Genomic DNA, 7,913 nt, shown 5'->3' on the forward strand with positions numbered 1-7,913 from the left:
AACTCCTTGTTGGTACACCTAAGATTTGTGTCTTAGAACAAGGATCATCTCACTTCAGTATGTGAGGGCTCTGACAAGGATAATGATGTTGGTGGAGATTAGTTATGTTCATATTAGTGAACTAAATGCTTAAAAAACCTTTTGCACTTGACATTTTAGTGATCTTTTTGATTTTCATCTAAACTTTAGAATAATATGTTTATTTTTTGTTAAGTTTGGAAGTTGTGGTTGGGTTGCTTTTGATTCCCGTCATTTTTTGATATAAATATTTTATTTATATATATGTACTTCTCGTAGTAATGCATAGAATACAGAATTGAAACAAAATGTCCATAATTTCTATCAATATACCCATTTTCTACGGCGCTTACCTTTCAAAAACCCCATAGTTCCCACCATCTTCTAGCCAATTCTTACCACATTCATAACCGACGGTACGAAATGTGTGGTCGGAAATGATTTCCAGCATGATCAAAAAACCCGACATACCATATGTCGGGGATGGTTCCCACCATTCACGGGGCATCTAACTTGAATGCCTCCCACTCCATGTTGGACTCCATGTTGGATTGTAGGTCCGTATCATGCGGCTGTACACATCAACACGTGAGTCCCACATTGACTATGGTCATCTTCATTTTCCACCAATGACATTTCCCACTTAGGCATTTCCTCCCATTCTCGGCCATTTCCAACCGATTTGTTTGTAGTAAACGACCGTATTTTTGTAATGATACGAGGGTTCTACCCTAGCTTCCACTTTACAAGAATGAATTTACAAGATCTAGCTCAATATTTCCGCACGGATGCCACCAACCAACTTTTAAATCGAACAAATTATTTCAAATTAGAGAAGTTAGAATAAGAACACCCATCAAAAGTATGTGGTAAAATTGCAAGCCTATTAGAAGGAAAACACACTAAAGGCACGAGTACCTGTTGCCCCTCTAACAACATTTTATTGTTGAAGAAGGGGTTGATGCCTCCACTTGATCCCTCCACCTCATGGCGACTATTGATTAGAAGTCTTCTTTTTGCTCATACATCTCTTTTAAGTACTATAGATTTTATTAAATTTCAATCCCAACATATGAATCACATACTTTTGTCTCATCCTCTTGCTATTATGTATACTATACAAGTAGAAAAGTATGTAACTAATAAAAAAGAGCAGAACCTACTACTTTTATACCAACTTATGTGAAAGCTAATTCTCAAGATCGTGAACTTTATTTGGTGCATTATTTAATGCAAGATATTAATCCAACACAAAATTATTACAAAGAAATGTATGTACTATAGACTATGTTTTATCTATAGTAGAACAGACCGGCAAAAACATAAATATGGGCAATATCATTAGTTACATGCATATCGCATGCCTATAACCAGCCTAATAAAATACACCAAAAGTAATAAGTAGAAAAAGTTTGGATCTTTTAATCAGCACACACATTATTAATCAACATAGATCCCAGAGCAGTCTCATTAGAAGACATCATCATTCTGCTGTTATCAATAAGAAGATCATTTCCTTCTTCGGATGGTGTCTTTGCTGAAGAGCATTCCTGTTCACGTAGAACTTGTAGGAGTTGGAGGTGAAGTCTTCCGCTGCTCGTCAGACAGTATTGTGGGAGCACTGATCTCTTCTTTCTAGGAACTTTGAAGCTGAAAGGCAATGGCAACTGCAAACCTTTATCATTACCTTGAGCTGCAGTTAGTAAATTTAGTAAGATTTAAGAAAACTTGTTATTATTATATATACTTGTGAAAAAGAGACAACTAGATTCAGCTAAAGCACCTAAACAAGAAAAAAGAAATTACCTTTGGTAAAACACTCAACACACATTTTATTGTGACAGTTCTCTACTTTCTAGTAAGTACTTTATATTTCTAGGTGCACCAGTATAAAACACTAAATGTATGCAATTTTTTAGTGATAGAAATATAATTATTATTTTTATATGAATAAAAATTGAAATATAAGAAAAATTATTTACGAGTAGCAAATTTGAATGAAAACAATGAAAGATAAATGATATGTGGTAGGTAGCTATGAGAATGAATTTGGGAGATGAAAAATATGTTGTCAAATATTTTGATGTAGTGGGAGGACGGATTCAAGGTCTAGTTGAGGCAAGACCTTCTATGTTTTTTATTGTTTGTGAATATATATACACTAAAATTCACAATTAAATAACTATAAAAATAATTAGACTACACAGAATTTCACAGTACATTTCATGATTTTGTATAAATAATCAGGCAATAAAACAAGAAAAGAAATATGAAACATATACACTAACATCTTAAAACAGTATAAACTCCTTATAATTTACAGATGTACTAAGAATATTTTACATATTGTTTATTTGAAAATTGTAATATTATCAATTAGCATATAGTAAAAGGCACAAAACAATCTACTAGATTGGCCTACAATTTCTTTTAGCTTTTAGGGAATGACCTTGATTTTTTTGTATATCCATAGACAAAACTTAAAACTTCTGCCAGGTCAATATATAATGGTAAACAAGAATCTTTAAACTCATGTTATGTGATATGTAATTGTAGATATAAATTTATGAATTGGTCACTAACAAAGCTTTTTGTAGATCTAAACAGTTCTCAACATTTCACCATACTAAAATTTATCTGACATAACCTTGTAGACTACTAAGATGGTAAAATCTGATTTGAAACTTAACTCCACTAAAATGTTATTTTCATTTTTGTTTGCCAGGATTGCTAGAGAAATCCTAGAACTAGCTTCTAAATTCTAATATAAATCAATCAACAAAACTTATTCATATCATCTTTCAAGGTGTTGAAACACAGGTCCGATTTCCAAACTCATATTAAAAATAAATCTCGTTTGAGGAAAATGCTTTATATTAAATTTGAAATTTTAAAAAATTCTTAATTAGAGGGGGATTATCTTATTAGGGGAAGACTTTATATTAGATATGAAATTTTAAGAAGTTTAATTGATTGGCCTTTATCTCAGTCACTCAAAAGCATCAACTTGTGACAAGATGGGTTTTCTGCTCCTTTTCCGACCATTAAGTCACCCAATACTTATAATCAAATTCTAATACTTGCACAATATAAACCATAATCAAAAAACAAAAGATTGCTAGATAATTTTGGATTTAAAATAGAACCAAATAAAAAAAAATCTTATGCAAGTTATGTATAGATCTATAGGATGGATGATGAATAATATACCTTGTACACAAATCTTAATATGTACAGTCATCTCAGTATGTGCAGTCGATCTTCTCTCTGATCACACAGTTATAAACTCTTTTTTTCTTTCTTATCTCTCTTACTTACAAGTTTGTTTTAATATTTTAAATTCTCAATACAAGGTGTAAGAAATAAATAAGGACTTCTTTTAGCTCATCAAAGAAAAAAAATAATTAATTGCTTTGTCATTTTATATCTTATTTAAAATCTATAAGATCTTAAAGTATCAACATGTAACCACCTATTATTACATAGGTATCTTATTGATTTAACAAGTCTTTCAATATATATTTTAGAATATAATGTTTGATTTTTACAAGCATATCACAATTCTATAGAATCAAAATTATTATTTCTTATTTATTTTTGTGAATTATAATATTTATAAAATAATTTTTTTTACAAAACTAATAATTTTAAAGGTGGATAAAAAATTAAATATCACACTAGTTATGTAATTAATGCCACGTCATCTTAAAACTTTTAATATATAAAAATTAAATATCACACTAGTTCTTTATATATCCTCAGACAAAACTTAAAACTTCTGCCAGGTCATCTTATAATTCTAAAGAAGAATCTTTAAAATTATGTTATGTGATATGTAATTGTAGACATAAATTTGTAAATTGGTCACTAACAAATCTTTTCCTAGATCTAAACAGTTCTCTAACATTTCACAATACTAAAACTAATCCCAATAGTGACATAACCTTGTAGAGTACTAAGATCATATAACCTGGTTTGAAACTTAACTCCACTAAAATGTTATTTTCATTTTTGTTTGCTACTATTGGTGGAGAAATCCATGAACTAGCTTCTAAATTCTAATATAAATCAATCAACTAAACTTATCGATATCATCTTTCAAGGTATTAAGACACAGTGATTATTCACTATATTTTTCTGTTAGTTTTCCAACTAATTTTAAAAACAAATCCCGAGGGAAATGCTTCATATTAGATGTGAAATTTTAAGAAATTCTTAATTAAACCCGCTATTATCTTATTAGGGGAAAGGATTTATATTAGATATAAAATTTTAAGAAGTTTAATTGACTAGCCTTTATAAGAGTCACTCAAAAACATCAACTTGTGACAAGATGGGTTTTGTTCTCCTCTCCCCACCATTAGCTCACCAAATAATTATAATCAAATTCTAATACTTACACAATCTAAACCATAATAAAAAAAAAGATTGCTAGATAATTTTGGATTTAAAATAGAACCAAATGAAAGAAAAAAAATTAAAATCTTATACAAGTTATGTATAGATCTATAGGATGGATGATGATAATGTACCTGGTGGATACATCTTAGTATGTGCACTGTATCTTCTCTCTCTGATCACAATTGAAAACTCTTTTTTCTTTCTTATCTCTGTTGTAAACTCTTTTTTTTCCATACATATACCTAACTTCTTACAATGCAAATACTCGGTGTTAGAAAGAGAAGGAATATTTAGTTGAAACTAATTAGTATGAAAGTATGAAAGTAAAAACTAATTAGTTTTAGAAAGAGAAGGAATATTTAGTTGAAAAGGTCACAAGAGCTCACATGGGGAGAAAGCATCTTCCTAGATACATACAAATCAGATGGAATTAAAATTTTCAAATCAAGATCAAGGATATGAGCACGGCTGAATGAGAGAAGAGTTTGTTGGGCCGGCAAGATTTTCTTCCGAGTATGTGGACTATAATCGGAAGAGATCAAAGATATTTGAATAGGGGATGAAGTTTTCAATTCGTAGTAAAGTAACTATGTTGGAGTAAATCCTATGCTGCAAATGTCTAGTAAGCAGTTGTGTGTAAAGTGGAGAAATAAATGTGTCAAGAGGAAAAATAAGGATAAATTGGAAGGCCAGGACCAGGAAGGGAGCCTAATTTAGCAACCTTTCCATGAATATAACTGAAGATAATGACCATCAATATAACTATGAAGGATATAGTTCAAAATACATAAAAGATAGGAGATACTCGCCTAGTGAATTCAATAAATGTTAATATTTTGATTGTAACTAGAGCAATCAAGTCTTTTATTTCCAAAGAATTTGTCAATAAGTTGTAATGTGAGATTTCATCCTTAAAGAAAGTATTAGTTATAAAAGTACATAATGAGGGTAAAGTTTCTTTTAGTCAAGTTTTTCCTTACAGTGATGTTGGGATAAAAGGTGGTTATCTCTTTGCAAACTTGATAAAAGGTCGTCATCTCTTTGCAAACTTGATAAAAGGTCGTCATCTCTTTGTAAATTTGATATAATCTTAGAAATGCATTGGATAGAAGATCACGATGTGCAAATTGAATGTTTAAATAAAAGAATTAAGTTAAGATCTACGGATGAGAATAAAGTTATACTTTAAGGACGACGACAAACATAATTTTTTTTGATGAACATTAAAGCTCAGACCATGTTAAGGAAAGGATTAGAAGCATATTTAGTACATATGGTAGATGTCAACAAATAAACAAATAGGATTGAAGAGATCCCCTTGGTTGACGAGTTTTTGAATGTGTTTCTAAATGAATTACTTGGACTACCCCCGAAACAGAGATATAATTATCTATTGATTGGGCACCTGGAACTAATTTTATGTCGAAGGAACTATAAAGAATGGCACAAGTGGAGATGAAGGAATTGGAAACTCAATTGAAGACCTTGTGGATGTTACTAAAGCACCTTCATCTACTAAACAATCTTCACAAATTGATAGGTTTGAGGGTAGTAGTACTGAGGGGGAGCTATCTAAATCCTCTGAATTTAATTGGAGGTTCCTCATGAAGGAACAACTCCCCTCAAAAGCCTAACTGAGATTGCCTTAACAATTGAAGGTAGGAGTCCAATTGACAATGAGCCTATTATCGGGGAGGCAAGTCTAGCACATTCAAGTGCCAGCTCTTTTACAGAAGAGCAAGGGTTTGATGACATGGTACATGACAGTAATCTGGTCAAATCCCCTCCAATTCAATTGGAGGTTCTCATTGTTGGTGAACAACACAATATCACAACCATATTTCTACCATGAGTCAAACTGTGACATCTGTCACTGGTAATATTCCTGAACCCCAACCATCTACCTCAACTCACACAGACCTACCATCTACATCCAACCCTTCTAAACAACCCTCAAACCTAATTAATCTCCCAGTGGGTCAGCATGCGTAGGCTCAACCAATCACCATGAATGACCTTCTGGTAGATCAACCCTCTAGACTTGCCAACATCACACAACAACATCTTACAACAAACATGTCTAATCAGGACTATCAAGCAATCTTGCTTTCTTACAAAACATATATTGAAGACCAATAGCAGAAAATTATCAGTGAAGCTGAACAAGATGGCAATGTGGATGTTTGGTTAGACAAGGACTTTAGCTTGAGCATGAATGAGGTCTTGGAAAGATTTAGAAAAGAATAGATCACAATATTGGAAGCAATTCCAAGGCTCTCAGTCCAAAGGAAGTCTATGATATTGTGACAGAAGTCTACAAAGCTCAACTCAAGGCTTTTCATCTCATGAGTAAAGCATTCCAACAGACGCTCGACATCCATTAAGATAAGATAAGAAGGTTGGTAATAGACAAGTTTAATGACCTTGTGTCAACTCAATTAGAGATCATAAACAAATTCCAGAGATTTATTGATCAAATGGGAAGGTTTGATATGACTAGCATGGAGCAAAGCATTAAAAATCTTAAATAGTCCTTTGTGGCTCTACATGAAGTTGTCCAGAATCATATCACGAATAACAATGACACAAGGGTCAAACAGGATCAACTGTATCAACGTAGATATGAACCATCAGCTATCTTAATGGAAGGCATCAAGGAATTAGTTCATGATATATTTGGTACTTCTGTCTCTTTATGATCTCAACAACCATTTTCTACATCAACAAATCTCCAGATTCAATCTCTACAATAGCAAGTTTCAACTCTCCGAGCCTCAAATGACTCACTCACAGCTCAGGTTCATGCTCTCACTTCTCTGATGCAGAGTCAACAGAATGACATCGAGACCCTAGTAGACTCCCACAAATACTCCTCTGGAGCTGTCATGAGTGCCTTGAATGTTCCTTTATCAGCTCTTCCTGAAGCTGTGAGGCCAGAAATTCCAAATCCACTACTCCTTCCTGCCAACAAGATGAAGGGGGAGATTGAATCTAGGAGTCAACAGTTCCAGGAAGCTGGTAAATCTTCACAATCTAAATCGGCTAGAAAATCTACTACCCACTCTGGTCATAGTACTATGTAATTAAAACTATCTCAAGATTCTAGTACAGACATGCTCCAGAAAGCTGCAGTAGGACCCTGTCAAGATTAGGAATTCAATGAAGTACTGGCAGGTCCAAGAGCCTCTCTGGCTAACAACATCAATTTCTTAAGAGTGGTAATAGTGAAGGTTGACAACTGTTTGGAGAAGAGAATAGTACCCAATGTCAATGACTGTGGTTTGGGAAGATGTCTTCAGGTATCTCTCTCAAATCTTCAAAGTATGAGAGCATCTGAGCTGGATGTAATAATTGACAGAGTTAATGCAGTAATTCCAAAGGACACCCAATTGCTCAAAGAACTCAAGAAAGCTCAGATAGATGCTTTTCCTGAAGCCTATCTACATCCAAGCAAGGGGGTGACCTATATTTATCCACAAACTAAACAGTGCAGA

This window comes from Apium graveolens, chromosome 3, assembly GCF_009905375.1.
Source record: "Apium graveolens cultivar Ventura chromosome 3, ASM990537v1, whole genome shotgun sequence".
NCBI lineage: Eukaryota > Viridiplantae > Streptophyta > Magnoliopsida > Apiales > Apiaceae > Apium > Apium graveolens.